Raw genomic sequence first — 23,612 nt, 5'->3', positions numbered from 1 at the left:
TACATACTAAGGCATTTCTCAACTGCAAACCGAAAAAAGGAGGGGGAAGGGGTGCACGCCTGGCTGGCTCAGTTGCAAGAGCATGTGACTCTCTGATCTCAGGGTCCTGAGTTCAAGCTCTACTTTGGGTGTAGAGATTACTTACTTACTTACATAAATAAACTTTAAAAAGAGAGAGAGAGAGAGGATAATACTTCAGTCATGATTTTTTGTTACTATAGTGTTTTCTGGTTTTGTCCTTCTTAATACTAAGTAGCTCTAAAATTACCTCCACATCAATGAACTGTTTCAACTCCTCCAGGTTAAAAAAACAAGTTCCGCAAGTCCACATCCAAAGTAAAAGATATTGCTAAAAAAATGTGCCCAAGCAATATCAGCTACTACAAATCTAAATGAGGGGCGCCTGGGTGGCTCAGTCAGTTGGGCGTCCAACTTCAGCTCAGGTCATGATCTCACGGTCCATGAGTTCGAGCCCTGCGTCCGGCTCTGTGCTGACAGCTCAGAGCCTGAAGCCTGCTTGGGATTGTGTGTCTCCCTCTCTCTCTGTATCTCCCCCACTCGCACTCTATCAAAAATAAATAAACATTAAAAAAAAATTTTAATCTGAATGAAAGGCAATTTACTTTAATTATATATCCACTATAGCCACTGAATTCTCAGTAACTGTGTGCTCATTAAAACGCTAATATGTAAAAGGTGGAATCTGACTTATGCATATGGAGCTTATGACATACAAAGAACAGCTTTTAAAAGAGAAGACACAAGGGGCGCCTGGGTGGCTCAGTTGGTTAAGCATCCGACTTCAGCCCAGGTCACGATCTCACGGTCTGTGAGTTCGAGCCCCGCATCAGGCTCTGGGCTGATGGCTCAGAGCCTGGAGCCTGCTTCCAATTCTGTGTCTCCCTCTCTCTCTGACCCTCCCCCGCTCATGCTCTGTCTCTGTCTCAAAAGTAAAATAAACGTTAAAAAAAAAAAAAATTTTTTTTTTAAATAAAATAAAAAAAATAAAAGAGAAGACACAATAAAAAGAGGGGGCTGCAAACCAAGAAACAGACTCTGAACTACAGAGAACAACCTGATGGTTACCAAAGTGGAGGCAGGTGGGGGAATGGCTGAAAATAGATGATGGAGATGAAGGAGTGCACTTGTAACGAGCAGTGGCTGTTGTATCGAAGTGCTGAATCACTAAATTGTACACCTGAAACTAGGATTACACTGTATGTTAACTGGAATTTAAATAAAAACTAAACTACATGACAGTACAAAATAAATTAAAAGAAGAGACACAATTAGACAGTTTAGTACTGTGGTCAACCTTAGCAAAACAAAAGACAGCATGACAGTTCTTCATGCGTGAAGAATTAAGCTCTTAGAAAGTAAAGACTTCTGTTAATTACATATCTAACCAACAAAGTTTTTCAAATGGTATCAAAGCTCTAACATTAATATAATATATAACATGTTAACACATCTAAGCAATTTCCAAAAGTCAGATTCATATGATAAAACTAAAGCAGGAGTTTTAATTAAGATGATCCATTAGCCTACAAATGACTGGCTTAATTATTCAAGCACAAGTTATTTCTCTATACCCAGTATCAGACCAATTTCAGGAATGCATTAAACACTTAAAATTGTAATGGTCACTAGTTTATTTCAAAATAGAAAACTGAACCAAGCATATCTTGATGATCTGGGAGCACATTCTATCAAAATCATTCAACTCTTGACAAAAGTACTGTGAAACCAAAAACAAACAGGGAAGTCCCAGAAACAGTGTTTAAGCACTGCTGAAACACTTATCTCACTTTGTTAATGACAAAGGGCCCTTAAAGACAAAGTCTTACGGTTACATATTTCATATAATAAAAATAGCTAACATTATTTGGCACTTACTATGCCAAGTATTGTTCTGTGCACATTAATTTATTTACAACAAACCTACAAGGAAAGTTCCATTATTTTGCCCCATTTCAGGGAGGAAAACTAAGGCAGAGAAAAGGAAAAAAAACAAAACAAAAAAACCCTGAGGATGTAATTCAAACCTAAATATTCTACTATAGAATCCATACTCTTAGCCACAATACCATGCTAATTTAAATCAAGTATTGATTCTAAAGCTGAAGAGACTTAAGCAAACATTATGTCAACATAAGGGAAACAAAGGCATCGGGTATCACAGTTGATACATTAACAGAGAAGACTCCAGGTCAACTGATAAAGTAGGTGAGCTTGCCCATGGAACTCTCACTTCTGTATTCTAACCTACTCTGCCTCACTTAGTGGCATTCTCCCTCCTTCCTTCACAGGCATCAAGTGTCTTCAGCATCACTGAAAACAGTAGAAGACTGATGAATCTCAATCACAAAATACCTTAATAAATCAGTGACCAAAAATAGTTTAGACTTCTGGAATTATTACTATTTTATCACAGGAATAGATTCCTTAAGCTCAAAGAAAAGTGTTCTAAAAATAAACTTTAATATACTCTCCAGGAAACCAAACAAGTACTATGGAAGAAAACAGGGTCTTCCGGGTATCTTAGTCAAATGGAATGAGTGGGAGAGCAGTAGAAGATGTTAATTACAGAGGCACCTGGGTGGCTCAGTTGGTTAAGGGTCGCATTTCTGGTGAGATCATGATCTCACTGCTCTACAGTTCGAGTCCTGCATCAGGCTCTGTGCTGACACCTCAGAGCCTGGAGCCTGGAGCATGCTTCAGATTCGGTCTCCATCTCTCTGCCCCTCCCCTGCTCACACTCTGTCTCTGTCTCTGTCTCAAATATAAAATAAAACATTAAAAAAAATTTTTAATAAAAAATTTTTTTAAAAATGTTAATTACAGAATCTAAGTGGGTAAGTATATGTAAAGTTGGACCAATTCTTTCAAAACAAAAGTGATACCAGTATCATTTCTCTGCTCTAAACCCTCCGATGGCTTATCTCAGAATAAAATCCAAAATCCTTACTATTTCCTACGAGGGTCTACATGAACTTGTCCCCCTACCTTCCTCACCTCGAATTATACCGGCCTCCTTTAGCTGCCTCAAACGTGTGCCGATGGTACAAACTTCAGAGATCTTGCACTTACTGTTCCCTCTAAGACACTCTACCCACAGGTACGCTAACCCCACAAGCTCTGCTTCCTTCGTCTCTCTGTTCAAATTTCCCCTTGAAGACTTCCGCTATCACCCTAAATAACAGTTCTCTCCAACTTCTTGGTATCCTGCAGTATCTTTCCACATAACACTTATTGCCATAGGACTTAACATATTTGGTACTATCTTTCTACCCCTGCTACAATACAGGTTTTGTGAGAAAAGGGCTTGTTTTTACTCACTGCTTTATCCTGGGCTCCTAACACAATGCCTGACACATAGCTGGTATTCAATAAATGTCTGTTGAATAAATCGACAAATAAGCAAATTCCTTGACCCCACCCTATGTGTAAGGCCATCCTGGCTTCCTAGCAATAATAGGATAATGGCTTGTTTTGAGGACTCTCAGATTCAAATAGCAACTATCTCACAAACCATGTGCCATAAAACTGGCTTCTTACATTGTACTATAAAGCACTAGTTGATGAAATTACCCGTACAACACACTAAAACAAGAAATTAAATACAGGTGAAGAAAGAGCTATTAAAGACATATATTAAAAAGAGAAGTCTTACACATTACAAACACTCCACTAGATCTGCCAATAAAAATAAAAACTTTTCTTCCTACAGTTAAAAGGCACTTATGAAAATACACTAAAAGTCTGAACACTGTCAATCTTGTAACTTTGCTTAGGTCATGACGAAGGTCAGATCCAAATCTGCAACCCACATCCAACAACCATCCAGAGTCTTTGGCATTTATTTCAATATAATTTTCATGCTCTACCTATCTGTCTGCATGTCTATCCCCATCTTGTTTTCCCTTTGCTTTGATTTCCTTATCTAGTTTTTTTCACCTAGTGTTATCTCAATTCTTTTTGTAAACCACTTTGAATCCTTCTTGGAATAAAGTTTAGCACAGATTGATAAAACTCTAAAGATTACCAGGAGACTTCTATTTCTACTTAAGATATAGAAAGCTGCAAAGAATATAGCACCCACTCTAAAAGAAAAGGCCAGATAATCTAAAACTCCACAATTTTACTTGAGCCCTTCAGAGACTGCTAAAGTTGCAAGGCAACCAAATAAAATGAATTCCAAAGAGAGGCAAGGCCCTCCAAATAAAGGACAGAACACACGGCAGACCATGAGGAAAAGAAGTAATTACAATACCTGAAATAAATTCCTAAAAGTTAAGTGTAGATAAGCATACACTTTCCCAACTGGGTGTCCTGGATACAATGGGAGTCTACACTCACTTGCAAGCTCTTTTCTATTGGCCTCCACTAGATACTCATGAGAAAGATTAGATTCATGGCAAAAAACAGAGTCCCACTCAATGGCACAATACAGGAAACGACCAGCCATCACTGAGAACAGACACAGAGCCCCACATGCTTCCCCAGATCCTTTTCTATGAAGCAAAACCCTTAGGCCACTGGAGAAGAAGCAACAAACATTCACACTGCCACAACACTGGCAACATCTACTGTTACCAGGATAAGAAGATAAGCAAATCCCTCTACTCCTGTGGGAAAGGGTAAGAAATCATTTTGGGAGGCGCTTGGGTAGCTCAGTTGGTTAAGCGTCTAACTTCCACTCAGGTCATGATCTCACAGTTCGTGGGTTCGAGCCCCGCCTCAGGCTCTGTGCTGACAGCTCAGAGTCTGGAGGCTGCTTCAGATTCTGTGTCTCCCTCTCTCTCTCAAAAAAATAAACAAACATTAAAAAAAATTTTTTTTGTAAGAAAGAAAGAAAAAGGAAGGAGGGAAGGGAAGGGAAGGGAAGGGAAGGGAAGGGAAGGAAGAAATCATTTTGGGTCTAGGATCCAACACTGATACAACAAGCAGAAGTCTTATAACGCTCAGGGAGGAACAGAAAAGCCCATTTAAGAACAATCACAAATACAAGCCAAACACTGCTACAGGAAAAAGGAAAGGGAACAATGATAAAGCCTCATCTCTGAGGCCAATAAAAATAAAAACTTTTCTTCCTACAGTTAAAAGGCACTTATGAAAATACACTAAAAGTCTGAACACTGTCAATCTTGTAACTTTGCTTTGGTCATGACAAAGCTCAGATCCAAATCTGCAACCCATATCCAACAACCATCCAGAGTATTTGGCATTTATTTCAATATAATTTTGAAGGGTCTTCTTAAGACTGAGGCTGGGGGCACCTGGGTGGCTCAGTTGGTTAAGCATCCGACTCTTGATTTCAGCTCACATCATGATCTCATGGTTCATGTGTTCGAGCCCCGCATCAGGCTCCGTGCTGACTGTGAAGAGACTGCTTGGGATTCTCTCTGTCTCCCTCTTTCTGCCCCTCTCCCACTCACATGCTCGCACACTCTCTCTCAAAAATAAACTTAAAAAAAAAAAGATTGGAGCTGGACCAGGATAACTACCTCCACCACAATCCTGACACCAAATAGCAAGCAACAGCAATCTACCACCAGGTAACATTAGCCAACACAAGACTTTGAAAGCTGTGCTACACTGAAGATAATGATAACAACAATAAAACCCCAGACTAGCTCAACTCATGTTAAGTTTGACTCAATACCCCACTACAACGGCCCAACAGAAGAGATTTACCCATTTAAAAAAATAAATATGTATCTCTACTATATTATACACAATGCCCAACACTTAAATAAAAATCATGGGGCGCCTGGGTGGCGCAGTCGGTTAAGCGTCCGACTTCAGCCAGGTCACGATCTCGCAGTCCGTGAGTTCGAGCCCCGCGTCAGGCTCTGGGCTGATGGCTCGGAGCCTGGAGCCTGTTTCCGATTCTGTGTCTCCCTCTCTCTCTGCCCCTCCCCCGTTCATGCTCTGTCTCTCTCTGTCCCAAAAATAAATAAAAAAACGTTGAAAAAAAATAAATAAATAAATAAATAAATAAAAATCATGAGATACACAGAATCACCCACAGTGAAGAGAAAAAACAATCAATACAAGTAGCCTCAGGGATCACTCATATACTGGAACTATCAGACAGGGTTCTTTTTAAATTATGATTATTACTGTGTTACAAGATTTAGTGAAAATGATGGATAACATATATGAACAAAGAGATAATTTCAGGAAAGAGATGGGAGAATATTTCTAAAAGTCAAATGGAAATACTAGAAATAAAATATACAATGTCAGAAATAAAGAGTTCTTTCAACAGACTCAATAGTAGACTGGACTCAGTTAATGAAAGAATGAATGAACATGAAGATACATGAAGACACATCAATAAAAATTATCCAAACTAAAAAAGAGAGAACCAAAAAAGCATCCACTGTTGAGGGACACTGTCAAATGGTCTAAAATACATACAAAATGAAGTCCCGAAGGAGAAAAGAGAAAGACTAGGGCAGAAGAAATATTTGGAGATAATGGTCAAGAATTTTCCAGAAATAATGAAAGATATCAAATCACATATTCGAGAAACTTAGAGAAATCCCAAATAGAATAAATACAAAACCAATCAACAGATGCCTAGCCACATCAAACTCAAATATCTTGAAGGCAACTGAAGAAGTAGGAGGTTGGAGGGGGAAGGGTGAATATTACATAAATACTCAAGAACAAAAATAAAAATTACATCAGATTTTGCCCAAAATTAGGCAAACCAGAAGACAATGGCTTTTTTCAGTATTTCAAAGTAGTAGAAGGAAAAAAAAAGGTAAACACAGAACTCTATATGCAGGGAAAGGATTTTTCATAATGAAGGCAACCTTAAAATCACTATCAATATAAACAGTACTCTCTCCCCGCCAAACTAAAGATAAATACTGCTATTTACTTGAAATCCACAAACATGGTAAAAAGTGACTTTGCCCTCAAAATAAGGTTGAAAAACAGAGGTTATTTTTCATAACATCCAAACATTTTCCTTACCATTCAAATGAAAGTTTATCATCTGCTAAACATCCCACTAAAAACCCTTCCTGCTAATTCTTCATACCTCTCATCCAATCTATGGCTTGGAATACTATGGAGGAACTGAAGCAATTAAAAGAGAATGAAATAAACTTTGGGAAGTATGCTGAATCCAAAAAACTATTCTTTATAGGGCGCCTGGGTGGCTCAGTTGTTTGGGTGTCCTACTCTTGGGTTTTGGCTCAAGTCATGATCTCATGGTTGTGGGACTGAGCCCCACATTGGGCTCTGCACCAACAGCACAGAGACTGCTTGGGATTTTCTCTCTCCCTCTCTCTACCCCTTCCTTGCTTGTGCTCTCATGCACGTGCTCACTCTCTCTCTCAATAAAAAGAAACTTTATTTATATAAACAAAACAACGGGCGCTGGGTGGCTCAGTCAGTTAAGCATCACTTCGGCTCAGGTCATGATCTCATAGTTCAAGCCCCATATCAGGCTTTGAGCTGACAGTTCAGAGCCTAGAGCCTGCTTCAGATTCTGTGCCTCCCTCTCTTTCTGCCTCTCCCCTGCTCATGCTCTGTCTCTCTCTCTCTCTCTCTCTCTTAACAATAAACATTTTTAGGGGCGCCTGGGCGGCTCGGTCGGTTAAGCGTCCGACTTCAGCTCAGGTCATGATCTCACGGTCCGTGAGTTCGAGCCCCGCATCGGGCTCTGTGCTGACTGCTCAGAGCCTGGAGCCTGCTTCAGATTCTGTGTCTCCCTCTCTCTCTGCCCCTCCCCTGTTCATGCTCTGTCTCTCTCTGTCTCAAAAATAAACGTTAAAAAAAAATTTTTTTTTAAATAAACATTAAAAAAATGTTTTTTATTAAAAAAAAACTCAAAGGCAACTGGCTAGTTCATCTGTAGCACATGCCACTCTTGATCTCGGCGTTGTGAGTTTGAGCCCCATGTTGGGCACATAGTTTACTTTAAGAAAAAAAAACAAAAGGGAACATCGTCTAGCTTACATACACACTCATAACCATCTTCTCTGATGGTCAAAAAAGAGGCTAAGAACAGACTGAGCTTTCAGGCGCTTTTTAAACCTAAAAACCACAAGTACTAAGTTTCGAAAAATATCTGACATGCTAATTATAAAGCACTCAAGATGGTTCAAGATACTTTACATACTCTAGTCCTCACCATTATTCTAGTAACAAAAGCACCACTATTCCCATTATGGATAAGGAAGTAGAACTATCAGAATTTAGGGGCACCTGGGTGGCTCAATCAGTTAAGCTTCCAACTCTTGATTTCAGCTCAGGTCACGATCTCACGTTTCGTGGGTTCAAGCCCCACATCAAAGCTCTGAACTGACAATGCGAAACTTGCTTGGGATTCTCTCTCTTTCCCCCTCTCTGTGCCTCCCATGCTTGCTCTCTCTCTCTCAAAATAAATAAATCAACTTTAAAAATAACAAATATCAGAATTTAGATCCTTAAAGATTATTGCCATCATATGCATTATCCCTAGTCCTTGAAATGTATTCCTTGATTTCCACTGTATATGTCACTTGATTCTTGATTCTTCTTCACTTGATTCTTCTGTTTATGCCAATGAACAGTGAAGAGATCATATTTAATAAAACCTCATGTAAGAATTTTACCTCACTGAGCAAAATAATTTAAAATGATCTTACCCTTGGAGTGCCTAGGTGGCTTAGTCAGTTAAGCATCCCACTCTTGATTTTAGCTCAGGTAATGATCTCACGTGTTGTAGATTCGAGCCCCGCATCAGGCTTTGTGCTGACAGTGTGGAGCCTGCTTGGGATTCTCTCTCTCCCCTCTCTCTAACCCTACCCTGCTTGTTCTCTCCCTCAAAATAAGTAAATAAACTTAAAAAAAATCATTTTAATAAAATTAAATGGTTTTGTCCTTACTCTTTAGGAGATAAAAATCTTATGAGTTCAAAATACTGGCTAACAATACTTAGATAAGCTCTTTAAAATGAAATGTTCCTATTTCTCAAAATGAGACTTAAGAACTCTATCCAAAAACACAAAGTTGGAAGTTTAGAAAATACTTCACACGCTCAAAACATATGCACACAACACTTGTGATTTAAGAATTATTTTTTTTTTGCACTGTAAGTAAAACTAAAAAGATATGGGAAACTGAAATATAAATGTATAGCAAGTGTATAAAGAAATACATTGGACTAATAAATCCCAAATTCAGGATAACAATTACCTCTGATGAATGAGAGGAACAAGTAATCAAGGAGGGTGTATGCTGAGGGCTTTAATTATATTGGTAACATTTTGTTTGTGATGCTGGCTGGTGGATACACGGTTTTGCTGTATTATAGTGTATTTTTGTATATCTACAGTATTTGAAAATAGCTTTTTCTTAAGTTTTCAAACTAGATGTACCCCTCTGCATCTCCATGAACACAAATGTGTATTTTATATAAAAGATCATCAATGACAGTATTACTATGGATTCTAGAAGGAGAAATATATCCAACCACACACACTACACTTATGCACCAACTCCATTCATGACAAGTAAATATCTTTTGTATCAGAAGACAGTTTACATAGCCCATTTTCATCATCTATACAATGAGATCAGTACCACCTACCTATCCATGGCAGTATTATGAAAATTAAATGGGACAAAAAATGTATAGGTCACCTGTAATATGTTCATCAAATGTTAGTTATTAACGGCAGAAAATTTTTAAAGGCAAAAAACACGACACTATACGTCAGTATTTACTAGCTGTAGAATCTTTACATGTAGACTTACTCCTGATAGTGTATACGTTATCTTCCACTCCCAACTTGTGGAATAACCTTGGAAATGGATACATGTTTAACTAATATGAGTGACATAACACAGCCAACCCCCAGAAATGCAATAAATAAACATTTATCTATTAGTGTCTACTTTATGCCTGGCACTGACCTAGGGAAATACAAACCAAAAACATAGTTCCTACCTTAAGCAGTTGGCTTAGTGAAGAAAACAGATAAAAAATAAATCTATCCATAGCTGCTAGTACAGCAACCAACCCGGATGGGGAAAGGTGTAAAGCACCCCCTTACTGATTGGTATTCCTGCCACTTAGCTCCTTTTCTTCATCCCTTCCCCTGCCCTCAGCCCTGCTAGTCTTGGTCCTCTCTGAAAGCAGACAGTGAAGTGGGATTTATTCTACAGGCACACAACAGAACTGCACTGTTCACTAGGCCACATGGAGCTACTGAGCGTTTGAAATACGGCTACTACAAGGTAAGATATATATCAAATATACACTGGAGTGGAAAAACTTAGTACAAAGAATGAAAAAAGTACAGTATATATCACTAATAATTTTTACCAAATGAGCACATCTTAAAATGATAGTATTTTGTATATATTGGGTTAAGTATGTTATTAAAATTGATTTCACCTGTTTCTTTTCTTTTCTCTTTTTATTTTAACATGGCTACTAGGAAACCCGAAACTACACTGGTGGTTCACATATTTCTACTGAACAAATGATCTATAAAAAAAAAAAAAAGACAATACATAATGCACTTCAAAAGTACTGGGTTAAGTATTAGTTGAATCTGAATCTAAAGAAAAGATCTATGCTGTCAGAATTCTAACTACCTGGAGTATGTGTTTATGACTGACAATGAAATTCACTAACCCAACAAATTTAAATCACTCCGTGTTTCTAGATTGATATGCAGTAAAATTGTTCGTCCTCCTATTACAATGAATCACACCAGAAACAGCCCAGTGTGCCAATGTAACACAGTTCATCAAAACCATACCACAACATCAAAATCCAAGCGCTTTTTACAAGAATGACAAAGAAATAAACTTCAAAACATCCTAAAAAACAAGACAGTTACTGATGAATGCAACTTATTTATTTATTTATTTATTTATTTATTAAGTAAGCCCCAATGTGAGGCTTGAACTCACACCCCCAAGATCAAGAGTCAGCACGCTCTGTTGACAGAGCCAGCCAGGCACCCCATGAATACAACTCATTTAACTTACCTATAAGTGCATAGTTATAGACTCTGTCCCCTGAGGCTAAAAGTCAAAGCTCTGACTCTTCAATACCTAGAGAGAAGCCACGACAATAATTCATTAGGTACATGACTCACAGTGACCTGAGTTCCTCCAGAGTAAAGTGAAGGAAAATGAGGACCCGAGTAAGAGCGAAAAGAGAGAATCCTTAATGCTCTCCCTCCCCAAGCCAAGGAGATTTACATGGCTGAGAAGGTTCTGAATAGGTCAAACAAAAGGGACTATAAATGGATCTTGACATCCAGGAGTCCTAAGAAGTGACTTCTAGGCATTCCCTCCTCTCTGTTAAGAACCTAGATAATAATGATCAGTCCTAAAGAAGCTATAAGAGTTGTTACTCTATTCAGCATTCATATTCTTATGTTAAAGTCCTAAAGCCCTGGAAATTTGACCTCAAGGACCTCTGCAATATATATGGCCAAGAATCAAAAACCCAAGGCAGTCTCCTTGCCAGAACTTCATTAACACAAAAATATTATCTGACAATAAGGCATGGCCTGAGAAACTGCCCCAAACTGCGTACACTTAAAGTAACTTTAGCCAAACTGCAGCCTTTAATGATTTACAGTTCTGTAGTACAGATTTTCACCAAAGAAATAAAGTTAATCTCATCACAAATGAATGCCTATTAATTCTATACAAGGTCCAGGGCTAAAGCACAAAAATACTAGTGCTGACACCAAACACTTAAAAATAATAACGGCCGGCCGAGTGGTTCCATAGACCTTGATAACTGTAACAGAACAAGGACTGACTTGAGCTCAGTACTTGTGCACAATACAAGGGGATATTCGACACCAGGCTTCTTTTTTTTAATGTTTATTAATTTACTTTGAGAGACAGTGAGTGAGCAGGGAAGGGACAGAAAGAGGGAGACAGAATCCCAAGAAGGCTCCATACGAAGAGTGGAGACCGACACGGGGCTTGAACTCATGACCTGAGAGAGATCAAGACCTGAGCTGAGATCAAGAGTCAGATAGTTAACCAACTGCCACCCAGGTGCCCTGACACCAGACTTCTGACATAAGAACACCCCCAATGTGACCCACCCTAAGCCTGGGTTAGGTAAAAATTGGTATCTAAGCTCCTATATAACCCTGTGCCTTTCTTTAATACAGCAACTATTATACTGTATTACATCTACCTCTTCAATTGTCTGTCTGTCTCACCATAACTCTGGCACCTAACATAATGTTAGGCATATCACTGAGTGCTCAAAACAATATTTGCTGGTTGAATGGATAATCTGGAGCTATGCAGTCCAACAGGGCAGCACCCAGTTACTTGCAGCTATTTACATACAAATTTAATTAAAATTAAATAAAATTTTAAAATGTAGTCCCTCAACTACACTCCTCACATTTCAAGTGCTTGTTGCAACATATGGCTACTGGCAGCCACACTGGACACTGCAGACACAGAATGTTTTCATCATCACAAAAAGTTCTTTTAGACACTGCTGGTCTGAAGTGTCCCTGGATTCTGGAGGTACCTGAATAGCCTACTAATTCATACTTTCTCCTTTTTTAAAAACACTTTTTGTTAATATTTATTTCTTTGAGAGAAACAGTGTTCGAGCAGGGGAGGGAGCGAGGGAGGGAGGGAGGGGGAGGGGGAGAGAGAGAGAGACAGAAAGACAGAGGATCCCAAGCAGTCTCCACGTGACTCAGGCCTCCAACTCCTAAACATGAGTTCACGACCTGAGATGAAACCAAGAATCAGATACTTAACCGACTGAACCACCCAGGTGACCCTTCATACTTTCTCCTAATGGGACTATTATTCTGAGAAAGAAAAGGTGGGAAGAAAAATGTTTAAAATGTGCGCCAATCCCAATAAGCAAGGCAATAAAAGGAAAGGAGTGCTGCAAGACTATCAATTGTATTTCAAACTTTTCTAGTAATTCTTAATTGCTAAGGTTTATTTGGTTATCGACACCCTTCCCCCATGTATTTCACTGCTCTGCCTAAGAGAAAGCCCTTAACGGGGTGCCTGGGCGGCTCAGTGGGTTGAGCATCCAACTCTTAATTTCAGGTCAGGTCACGATGTCGTGGTTCATGGGAATGAGCCCTGCACTTGGGATTCTCTCTCCCTCTTTCTCCCCTGGCCCTCTGTCTCTCAAAATAAATAAACAGACTTTTTTAAAATAAAGAAAAGTCCTTAGTAACAAAAAGGACTGTTGCATATTTCTAGGAAGATGAAAGAAAGGATATGGGACAATTTCTGCCCTAAACATAGGCTAAAAAAATAAAGCAGGTCAAAAAAGTTAATTTAGTCTGATAATCAATTTTGCAGAGGAAGAGACTGGACACAGAGAAGTAAAATAACCCCAAAGAGAAGAACAGACGTTAGAAGCAGACCGGGTAAGAGATAAGAAAATGCAGAGTGCATAGAAAGCCAAGAAGGTTATGTTTTTCACAAAATTACAGCACATTATCCAAAACATCAAGAGTCTACATTTAAAAGGGAATGATAAGCACTAGTAAAAAGTCAAGTAACTCTACTAATTCTAAGTCTGTCCTTACAAACCCTAATACGGTACTTAAATGCTTCACTAGCAGTTTACTTTTTCTTGTTATAATATAATCACATAGAATCTATTTATTCCCACTAGTCATAATAGATATGAATGAAGCCACAAATACAAGAAACTGAAACTGAAACTAGAAGTATTTACTAATTATTTTCAACGGCAACAATTTCAGTAACAAGGTTGGAACATAAACACTGAAAGTGAAACTAAATGGTGAGGAATAATTTGCTTCTCTAATAAAAATGAAATCACTTCTGTCATCCTGAAAATGGTACTTGAATAAAAACCAAAGTAGGAGCGTTTGTACTTAAAGAGATTTTCATTATCATGAATCATAAATAAAAACATAAAATAAACGGATTAACTTTAAGTTCTCTTACTATCACTTTACCCTGAGCAAAAGCAAATTCAGTGTAATAAATCCTAAAGTGTTATTAAAACAAAGACAAATACACTGTTTTGACATTAACTTATGTATTATGTAGCCTGCTGTGTCCTCAGCCTCAAATTCTCAGGTAACTATTGAATTCTGTGTTTTAAAGGGCACAAATCCCTCCCTTGTAGGGATTTTATATATCTAATTTCTTATGTCTAAAGATCCAAGAAAAGCTTTTAAGTCTGTTCCACTATGAATACAGAAAATACCAAATCTAGAGCTGAATCTTCTTTCAATTATCAAATGATATGAGAACTTTATAATAATACAAAAAGGAGAGGCGCCTGGGTGGCTCAGTCAACTGAGGGTCCAACTCTTCATTTACGCTCAGTTTGTTACCTTGCAGTTCGTGGGTTCAAACACCGCATCAGGCTCTATGCTGGCAGCACACAGCCTGCTTGAGATTCTCTCCCTGCTCTCTCTGCTCCTACCCCGCTCAGGCTCTCTCTCAAAATAAATATATATTTTTTTTTAAAGGGAAAAGAAAACGAATGGGCAGCAACATAAAAATTTTATTTTCCTATATATGTATTTTATCTTTCATCATGTTTACTTCTATAGCTCATTACAATATTCTTATCTACTCAGACATGTTAATAATGGAAAACTGTATTTCAAAACTATTAACTTTATTAAAATGCAAAAAGTAAATAATTTTACAGGAATGAACTTGGAGGTAGGGGAAGCAAATAGCTAAAAATCTCCTATGAAGATTCATCCTACATTCATGGTCACTATTTTCTGAGTTCATTACTTGGGATTTCACCCTTTGACACAGCGAACAAAGATTTTATTGGTGAATCACTGAGTACCTTACAGCTGAATACACTAATAAAATATAATTCCGTTATTTGCGTTATGATTCAATTATACTGTTTAAAATCTTTTACATGTGGATGGTTAGGCTGGTATAAGAGCCATTTAGCCCAAATTACCTCTTAAGAAAGCTACTTCACTATCTTCTTTTCCAACCACTAGCAAATGTGTGACAGACTTTAGTTTTAATGAACTGCTGTTCAACTGTCTCATGTGCATATTTGTGCGCTCAAAAAGATTAAAGCTAATTCAGAAAGATGTGGTTTGTCTTAAAAGGTTTAACGGTCAGGGGCGCCTGGGTGGCTCAGTCGGTTGAGCATCCGACTTCAGCTCAGGTCATGATCTCAGAGTTCGTGAGTTTGAGCCCCGCGTTGGGCTCTGTGCTGACAGCTCAGAGCCTGGAGCCTGCTTCGGATTCTGTGTCTCCCTCTCTCTCTGCCCCTCCCCCACTCGCTCGTGCTCTCGCTCTCTCTCTCTCTCTCTCAAAAGTAAATAAACATTAAAAAAATTAAAAAATAAAATAAAAAATAAAAAAATTTTTAAAAAACAAACAAAAAACACATGTCCTAGAAGCTGCTGGTTGCCCCACAATTTTTGTTTTCCTCTCTTTCCTCAATAAAAAAGTGATGTATGAATCTTCTGGTAAGTGTCCGTTGAGAAAAGGAAGCACTTCTTGGTCCTCTCCCTTCTCCTTCCTGCTAACTGGCATGCAAACTTACAGGATACACCTGGAATAGTCCTCTTGGACCACAAGGTTCACTTGACCAACACAGGGCATGCTCAAAAAAACAGAAACTTAGGGGGCACCTGGGTGGCTCAGTCAGTTAAGCACCCAGCTACGGCTCAGGTCATGATCTCACAGTTCATGAGTTGGAGCCCCGCGTCCAAGACTGTGCTGACAACTCAGTGCCTGGAGCCTGCTTCGGATTCTGTGTCTCCCTGTCTCTCTGCTCCTCCCCCACTTGCGCTCTCTCTGTCTCTCTCAAAAATAAACAAACATTAAAAAAAAATTTTTTTTTAAAAGACAGAAACTTAGGGGCTCCTGGGTCACTCAGTCAGTTAAACATCTGACTCTTGGATTTTAGCTCAGGCGACTGAGCCTGTGCTAGGATCCGCACTGACAGTGTGGAGCCTGCTTGGGATACACTCTCTCTCCATCTCTCTCTCTCTCAAAATAAATTAAAAAAAAAAAAAAAAAAAAAAAGACAGAAACTTAGATCCCTGACACATCTGAGTCCCACAATGACTCAGAACCTGGTAATATGCTAGTTAGTGGAATAATTCAGACTTAAATCGAGGAGTCTCTCCATTACACACTGAAGTATATGTTAACACATTCACTTCTGTAGCACACATAATTCTTTTTTTTTTAAATATTAGGCAGGCTTGCGGTAATCCTAATAATCAGTAATAACAATAGGGGAAGGATTATGCCTTACTCATTTGGACAGGGCTAGCACAAGGCCCTGCACACAATACCCTCTGTTGAATTAAGAAAGTTCCCTTCAAAGCAGGAAAGAAAACAGACATCAGTGCCCATCAGTTTGTCAATTTGACTAATGGGATACTGGTAATAAAATATTTCAAGTTCTAAGTGGATGTCAGGTGCAAAATGTCTGCTTTGTGCTCTCACTTTCCTATGTCCCAGAACTAAGATATTTTTCAAAATGAAAAAAAAAAAAAAAAAAACAAAAAAACACCTCCTCAGGTCATCTGCCAAATTCTATTTCAGTATTAATCTAGAAAAGAAACTTAAAGGACATGTCCACTGAGAAGTAAGCATTCATTACTTGATCATTACAAACCAAGACTTAACAAGGAAGAGGTGCCAAATCCAACAGCATCATGCTAGTAACACTCAAAGCTCTAAGAAAAGGTACTGTCCAAATAATTAAGCAAGTACTAATTTCATGTCCCTAAATATTATGCAAGACCTAATTAACTCACATTGGGCCATTCCTATTTTCTAGGCCAGGAGTCTTAACTTTAGTTGCATACCTAAAACCCCAACTCCAAAATCTGATTCAGAAAATGTCTATATACCTTTTTACATTGCAAAACAGATTCCAACAAGCAAACAAGATTGAATACTGTATCCTAGCCTTACTATGTCCCTAAAATTATGCTAATTAAGCTGGCATTTTCTTGAATTAAGAAAAAAAAGCTAACTTACATGGGTCACTAAAGTCTAATGCAAATATTAATTTGGTTCAATGACAAAAAAATTAGTATGTCTTACATTCCTTTTTCTTAAATAAATGCATTTCTGGTTGTTTTGTTTTTTTTTTTGTTTGAGAGAAAGAGCACGAGCAAGAAAGAGCAGAGAAAGAGGGAGAGAGAACCTCAACCAGGCCATCAGCATGGAGACCGATGCAGGGCTCAAACTCAGAACTGTGAGACGAGCCGAAATCAAGTGTCAGACGTTTAGCCGACTGAGCCACCCAGGCTCCCCAGTTTCCTTTTTTTTTTTTTTTTTTTTTTTTTTTTTGAAAGAAAGAGCATGGCTGTGTAAGCAAGCAACAGAGAGGGAGAAAGAGAATCCCAAGCAGGCTCCATAGTGTCAGTGCAGAGCCCAAAGTAGGGCTTATCTCACAAACCACAAGATCATGACCTGAGCCGAAATCAAGAGTCCACTGAGCCAGCCAGATGCCCCAGTATTTCTTACAATCTTAAAGATTCTCCCCCAATTTATTTTACACTGGCTTCTCTCATCAAGAGAACCTCACAATGTGTCTTTGTCAGGAAAATACAATGTTCTCTAGATATTTGTCAATAACCAACTCAATGACAAACTGTTATCAAATTCATTTGCCAATCACAAAGACAGCAAGAAACTTAAACAGCAGAATAGGAAAATGTTTTTCCTTTCACTAAAATTCAAGGCTCCAATAGCTTGGGCAGGAGAAATATTTATTCAGCAGATTATTAAAAAAAAATAAGCAGAAAGCAGTTTTTAGCAATGGATAACGTTAAAACCACCCATTTGAAAATGAAACTAATCTACAAACTGCGAAAAATGGGATCTGAAAAAGGCAGACATATTCAGGGTTAAGAATGAAAAATGGTTAATTATTTCCTTGTTTTATGAAAACTTTAGTTTCAATTAAGCTCTTCAGCTAAGGAACCAAGAACAAAAGAGTGTTGCATTGCTAAAATAAAAACCAAACAACGCTTTAAAATAATCCATTAAAGGGGCGCCTGGGTGGCTCAGTCGGTTGAGCATCCGACTTCGGCTCAGGTCATGATCTCGCAATCTGTGGGTTCGAGCCCCGCGTCGGGCTCTGTGCTGACAGCTCAGAGCCTGGAGCCTGCTTCGGATTCTGTGTCTCCCTCTCTCTCTGTCCCTCTCCCACTCATGCTCTGTCTCTCTCTCTCTGTCAAAAATAAACAAACATTAAAAAAAAATTTTTTAATAAAAAATAAAAACATAAAATAATCCATTAAAAAAAACACTTAAAAACTATAAGGTGCTTTTTTGTTTGTTTGTTTACTTATTTTTTAGAGAGAGAGAGTGTGTGAGCAGGGTAGGGGAGAGAAAGGAGAAGAGGGAGAATCCCAAGTAGGCTCTGTGCTGTCAGCATAGAGCCCAATGTGAGATCATGACCTGATTCTAAATCAAGAGTCAGATGCTTAAACCAACTGGGCCACCCAGGCACCCCTCTTAAGAATATTTTTAATATTTACTATCAGTCTACCACAAAAACAAATGTCAGGAATAAAGAAGACATATTTTTAAGAAAATTACCATTTTTCAAAATCCATCAGTGATTTGCAATTATCATCTCAGATAAAGAAGACAGTTTTGTCTTCAAAGTACCTCTAAGTCATTAATAGAAGATCAGGGAAATGCATGACTCAAGGCAGGGAGTCTGCCCTAATAATTCCAAGATCCTTTAATTCCACCTATATTTATCCACCAAACATATACTAGGAGCTAAGGAGAGCCTGGGTAGCTCAGTCGGTTAAGTGTCCAACTTCAGCTCAGGTCATGATCTCACAGATAAAGTGTCTGACTTCGGCTCAGATCATGATCTCAAGGGGAGTGTGAGCCCTGCATCAGACTCTCTGCTATCAGCACAGAGCCTGCTTTGGATCCTCTGTACCCCTCTCTCTCTCCCCACTCCCTGCTCTTGCTCTCTCTTTCTCAAAAACAAACATTTAAAAAAAATAAAAATAAATTTTAAAACGAGATTCACTTGAGCCTAATTAGTATAAAGCAAAATCTCTGTATCTCAGGCCATTGAATTTTGATGAAATAAAGTGAGTTATAATAAATAAACCATTAGAAGACAAAGAACGGGTTCTAGCTTTACAAAACATCCAGCAAGAGGCATCTGTATCAGCTAGCCCTATTTTTCACCAGCTTTTTATCCCGAGCCTTGAAATAAAGGGTTCTCAAACTGCAAATCCCGGGTACAGGTATCAACACAGCAGAACACAAGAAGAGCTTTAAACATGTACTAATAAACTTTGTAGCATCTTTAGTTTAAGTCTTTAGAAAATGATTTTTGTTTTCTATGCAACATTAAACAGCTTTTTTTTTTTTTAGTACCATGTGTCACACCATTTACTTGGTATTTTGTAGAGGATCTCATTCAATCCACAGAACAACTTGAGCAGTGGTATCAGCCCCTCTTACAGACAAATAAATTGAAGTTCAAAACATTGAGAGAACTGGGGCACCTGAGTGATTCAGTTAAGTGTGTGGCTCTTGACTTCGGCTCAGGTCATGATCTCACAGTTCATGAGTTTGAGCCCTGCATCAGGCTCTGCGTGGGCACTGTGGAGCCTGCTTGGGATTCTCTCTCCCCCTCTCTCTCTGTCCCTCCCCTGCTCATGCGCTGGCTCATGCTCTCTCTCTCTCTCTCTCTCAAAATTAATAAACATTTAAAAAACAATAAACATAAAGAGAATTGCCAAAAATCACATGATTAGAAATGACAGAACCAGAACCTAAGTCTGTTCAACTTTATAGTTTTACTCTTTTTCTAAGCATTCCTGGCCAACATCTCTTAAAGTATCCAGTGTACTCTATAATTCCTATTTTACCAAATTAATGCATTTGAAGCAAAATTATAAATATACATTGTGATGTCACTTGAGGGAAACAAATTCAAGTTTGCATGGAAGGTCACACTAAGACTATTCAATTATCCAATTAAAATATACTATAGGTAAAATTTGATTACATAACAGGTCTCCATATCAAATTCTAACCAATCTCACAAAATTGTGAAAGGTTAAAAATTACAGTATATAAAAGACAAACATACAGTTTTAACAGGCATACAAATCAGAAAGGTGATTTTATCCTTAAAATAATATGTTAGGGGGTGCCTGGGTGGCTCAGTTGGTTAAGCGTCTGACTCTTGATTTCAGCTCAGGTCATGATTCCACAGTTCATGAGTTCAAGCCCTGCATCAAGCTCTGTGCTGAGCAGAGCCTAGCTGGGATTCTCTCTCTTCCTCTCTCTCTGCCCCTACCCTGCTCACTCCCTCTCAAAATAAATAAACTTAAAAAAATAAGTAAAATAAAATGTTAAAATGACCTATTAGATGAAGACAATAGCATCCAATGATGTGACTATAAGAGGGGCGCCTGGGTGGCTCAGTTGGTTAAGCATCCGACTTGGGCTCAGTCATGATCTTGCAGTTCCTGAGTTCGAGCCCCAAGGTAAGCTCTGTGCTAACAGCTCAGAGCCTGGAGCCTGCTTTGGATTCTGTATCTCCCTCTCTCTCTGCTCCTCCCCCACTTGCAGTCTCTCTCTCTCTCTCTCTCAAAAATAAATAAACACTAAAAAAAATGATGTGACTATGAGAAAAATCAGTAGTCACAGTTTTTCATTTCAACTAGAAAGCCTAAATGTACAATGCAATGGAAATGCAAAATAAACCTCAATTCCTCAAAAGATAATGAATTCCCCAGAGAGATGTTATTTTATAAATATTAGGATTTCCACTTCAAAATCTATTTGTGAGAAGAAGACATGGGTATAAAATCACAATTAGAATATACGTGAGAAATATTGTGCATGAGAAATTCCACATAACATATAGTATGAAACACATAGTATATAAAAAGCTGACTATATTGCAAACTTGTTAACATGAATGTTCCTAAAAGAAATGATTGTCACTTTCATCAGCAATACATTCTTTTTAAAACTTACTCTAGGAGAAAATAAAGGCACAAATACAGTACACTGTCCCTGGTGTCAGGTCCCACCCACAAAACATGAAGACAACATTCAATTAGGGAGAGAGACCTATCACCCAACTGCAAGAAATCCATCCACCCAACTAACTCTACTGATCCACCTCATTCTTCATTCATAAATATGAATGGAAACTACCAATCAGCAGACATTTAGAAGTAAGGAACCAGGACACCTGGCTGGCTCAGTCAGCAGAGCATGTAACTCTTGATCTTGGAGTCATGAGTTTGAGTCCCACACCGGGGATAGAGATTACTTAAAAATAAATAAATAAACTTTTAAAAAGAAAGTAAAAAAACAAGAAGAAAAAACAAAGCCTTGGAGGAGAGAAATGGTGCAGGGAAGAAAAGAGTTTTCTAATTTCTAATTAGCACCTAGGTAAGTATTCAAGGTAATATTTGACTCATAAAATGAGATACAGCTGCTATCACAAAAAGGAGGAGGGGGAGAAAACAAAAGCTCTTGGATATTAAAAAGCAATTGCCAAATTCTTATTATTTTTTATTTACATACCCTTCAATTCGGCAATTCCACTCCATTTATAGAACTCCATCCTACTAAAGGACACATATGTCCTTCAAAAAAAAAAAATCTAAAAGGGGCACCTTGATGGCTTAGTCAGTTAAACATCTGAGTCGACTTCGATTCAGGTCATGATAACACGGTCATGAGATTGAGCCCCATGTCTGGCTCCATGCTGGGCTTGGAGAGTGCTTAAGATTCTCTCTCCCTCTGCCCCTCCCCTGCTTGTGCATGGGCGCATGCTCAGTCTCTCTCTCAGAAAAAAAAGAAAAGAATTAAAATACACATATGTCCAAGGAAAGGCACTAGAGATTTTAATACCCCCCCCCAAAAAACCTAACAACTAAACTAATACCCATCAACAGCAAAAGAGTTAAATAAATGTTGGTACAACTACACTATAGGATAATCAGTATGTATCAACATGGAAAATGTTTACAGGATACCTGAAAAAGCAGTCACTAGCATGTGCAGCATAATCCCACTTCATGTTTTAAAACAAAACATGTCAGGGCACCTGAGTGGCTCAGTCGGTTGAGCGTCCGACTTCAGGTCAAGTCATGATCTCTCAGTCGGTGAGTTCAAACCCCGCATCAGGCTCTGAGCCTGCTTCGCATTCTGTGTCTCCCTCTCTCTCTGCCCCTCCCCTGCTCATGCTCTGCCTCTCTCTGTCTTAAAAATAAATACAAACATTTAAAACAATTTTAAGCAAAACATGTCACGTAGGAAAAGTAATAGCCATTGCTATATTATTCTATTACACAAAGTGCCAGGCACAATTTTAAGCACTTTATATGCATGAACTCATTTAATCCTCACAACCACCTGAGGCACTAGAGTCTCTAATTACCCCTTTTATACACGAGGATATTGGGCCACAAAAACCGTGAATCACTTTCCCAAGATACACAGTCATTAAACTATGGGAGCCAAGACTAAGATCTGCGGGATTCTAAACTCCCCAAGATCACTCCACATTTCCAGCAGTTAGGACATGAACCTCAGAGTCCACCTCCAGAGGGCATCCTCTAAAAACCTCCACCTCTCTCCTCCTCCTCCACCCTTTTCCCCTCTATTTGTAAATGCATACATAAAGATCTATAAGACACACCAAATCATCAACTGTGATAGCCTCTAATGATGAGAGTGGAAGTGAAGAGAGTTTTCATACTTTCAAATATGCAATATATGTATACATATATAAATTGACATGATTTGTATTCTTTATAACATACATGCACTATTTTACTAAGTTTTTGAACTTCATCTAAGATTTCAACAAATACCTGAGCCTAGGATACAAGCAGATAATTTTCAAATCAAGAAATAAAAGCTAGGGGCGCCTGGGTGGCGCAGTCGGTTGGGCGTCCGACTTCAGCCAGGTCACGATCTCGCGGTCTGTGAGTTCGAGCCCCGCGTCAGGCTCTGGGCTGATGGCTCGGAGCCTGGAGCCTGTTTCCGATTCTGTGTCTCCCTCTCTCTCTGCCCCTCCCCCGTTCATGTTCTGTCTCTCTCTGTCCCAAAAATAAATAAAAAAACGTTGAAAAAAAAAAAAAAAAAGAAATAAAAGCTAACACAGGGAAATAAACTAAATCTTATAAGTAATAAAAGAAATGCATACTAAAATTGTGTATCATTTTACCTATCAAATTAACAAAATTTGAAAAACTAAAATATTTAATGCTGATAAAAATACAGCAATATACATCAGTTATCCTCATGTTCACACCTGCCGACCCAGTAATTTTTACTTTATTAAGGAAATATCTGAATACTGAAAAACATTATACATGAAACGTTAGTCTCAGCACTTCTTTTGGTAGCAAAATTGTTAACTTAATAATCCACTGATATGGGTTGTGTTTTAAGTATACTGCAGCACAGCCACATACAGAAATATTATGAAATCATTAACGTGCTCAAAATGTTTACTGAAATGTCTACTGAAATAGATCAGTTAAAATAGAAAAAATAATAAAATTATTTACAGAATTACTTGCAGCTATGCAAGTAAGCTTATGTATATAAATACATACACAGCAACACATGCA

At 38.4% G+C, this 23,612-nt stretch overlaps 1 protein-coding gene across 16 annotated transcripts in view; it reads right to left on the bottom strand.

Annotated features, from left to right (window-relative positions):
- Window positions 1–23,612, bottom strand: part of EIF4G3 (eukaryotic translation initiation factor 4 gamma 3) — a 316,517-nt gene that overhangs the window by 269,903 nt on the left and 23,002 nt on the right. The window contains exon 1 of one of the 16 annotated variants that reach the window (XM_049617898.1): window positions 11,008–12,624. The exons of the other annotated variants lie outside the window; for them this stretch is intronic. The gene's annotated coding sequence lies outside the window, so the exon portion shown is untranslated. Of the gene's footprint in view, window positions 1–11,007; window positions 12,625–23,612 lie in introns of those variants that run through there. 16 annotated transcript variants of the gene reach the window in all.

This window comes from Panthera uncia (assembly GCF_023721935.1).
Source record: "Panthera uncia isolate 11264 chromosome C1 unlocalized genomic scaffold, Puncia_PCG_1.0 HiC_scaffold_4, whole genome shotgun sequence".
NCBI classification, from domain to species: Eukaryota; Metazoa; Chordata; class Mammalia; order Carnivora; family Felidae; genus Panthera; species Panthera uncia.
This window is presented reverse-complemented; position numbering and strand designations above follow the sequence as displayed.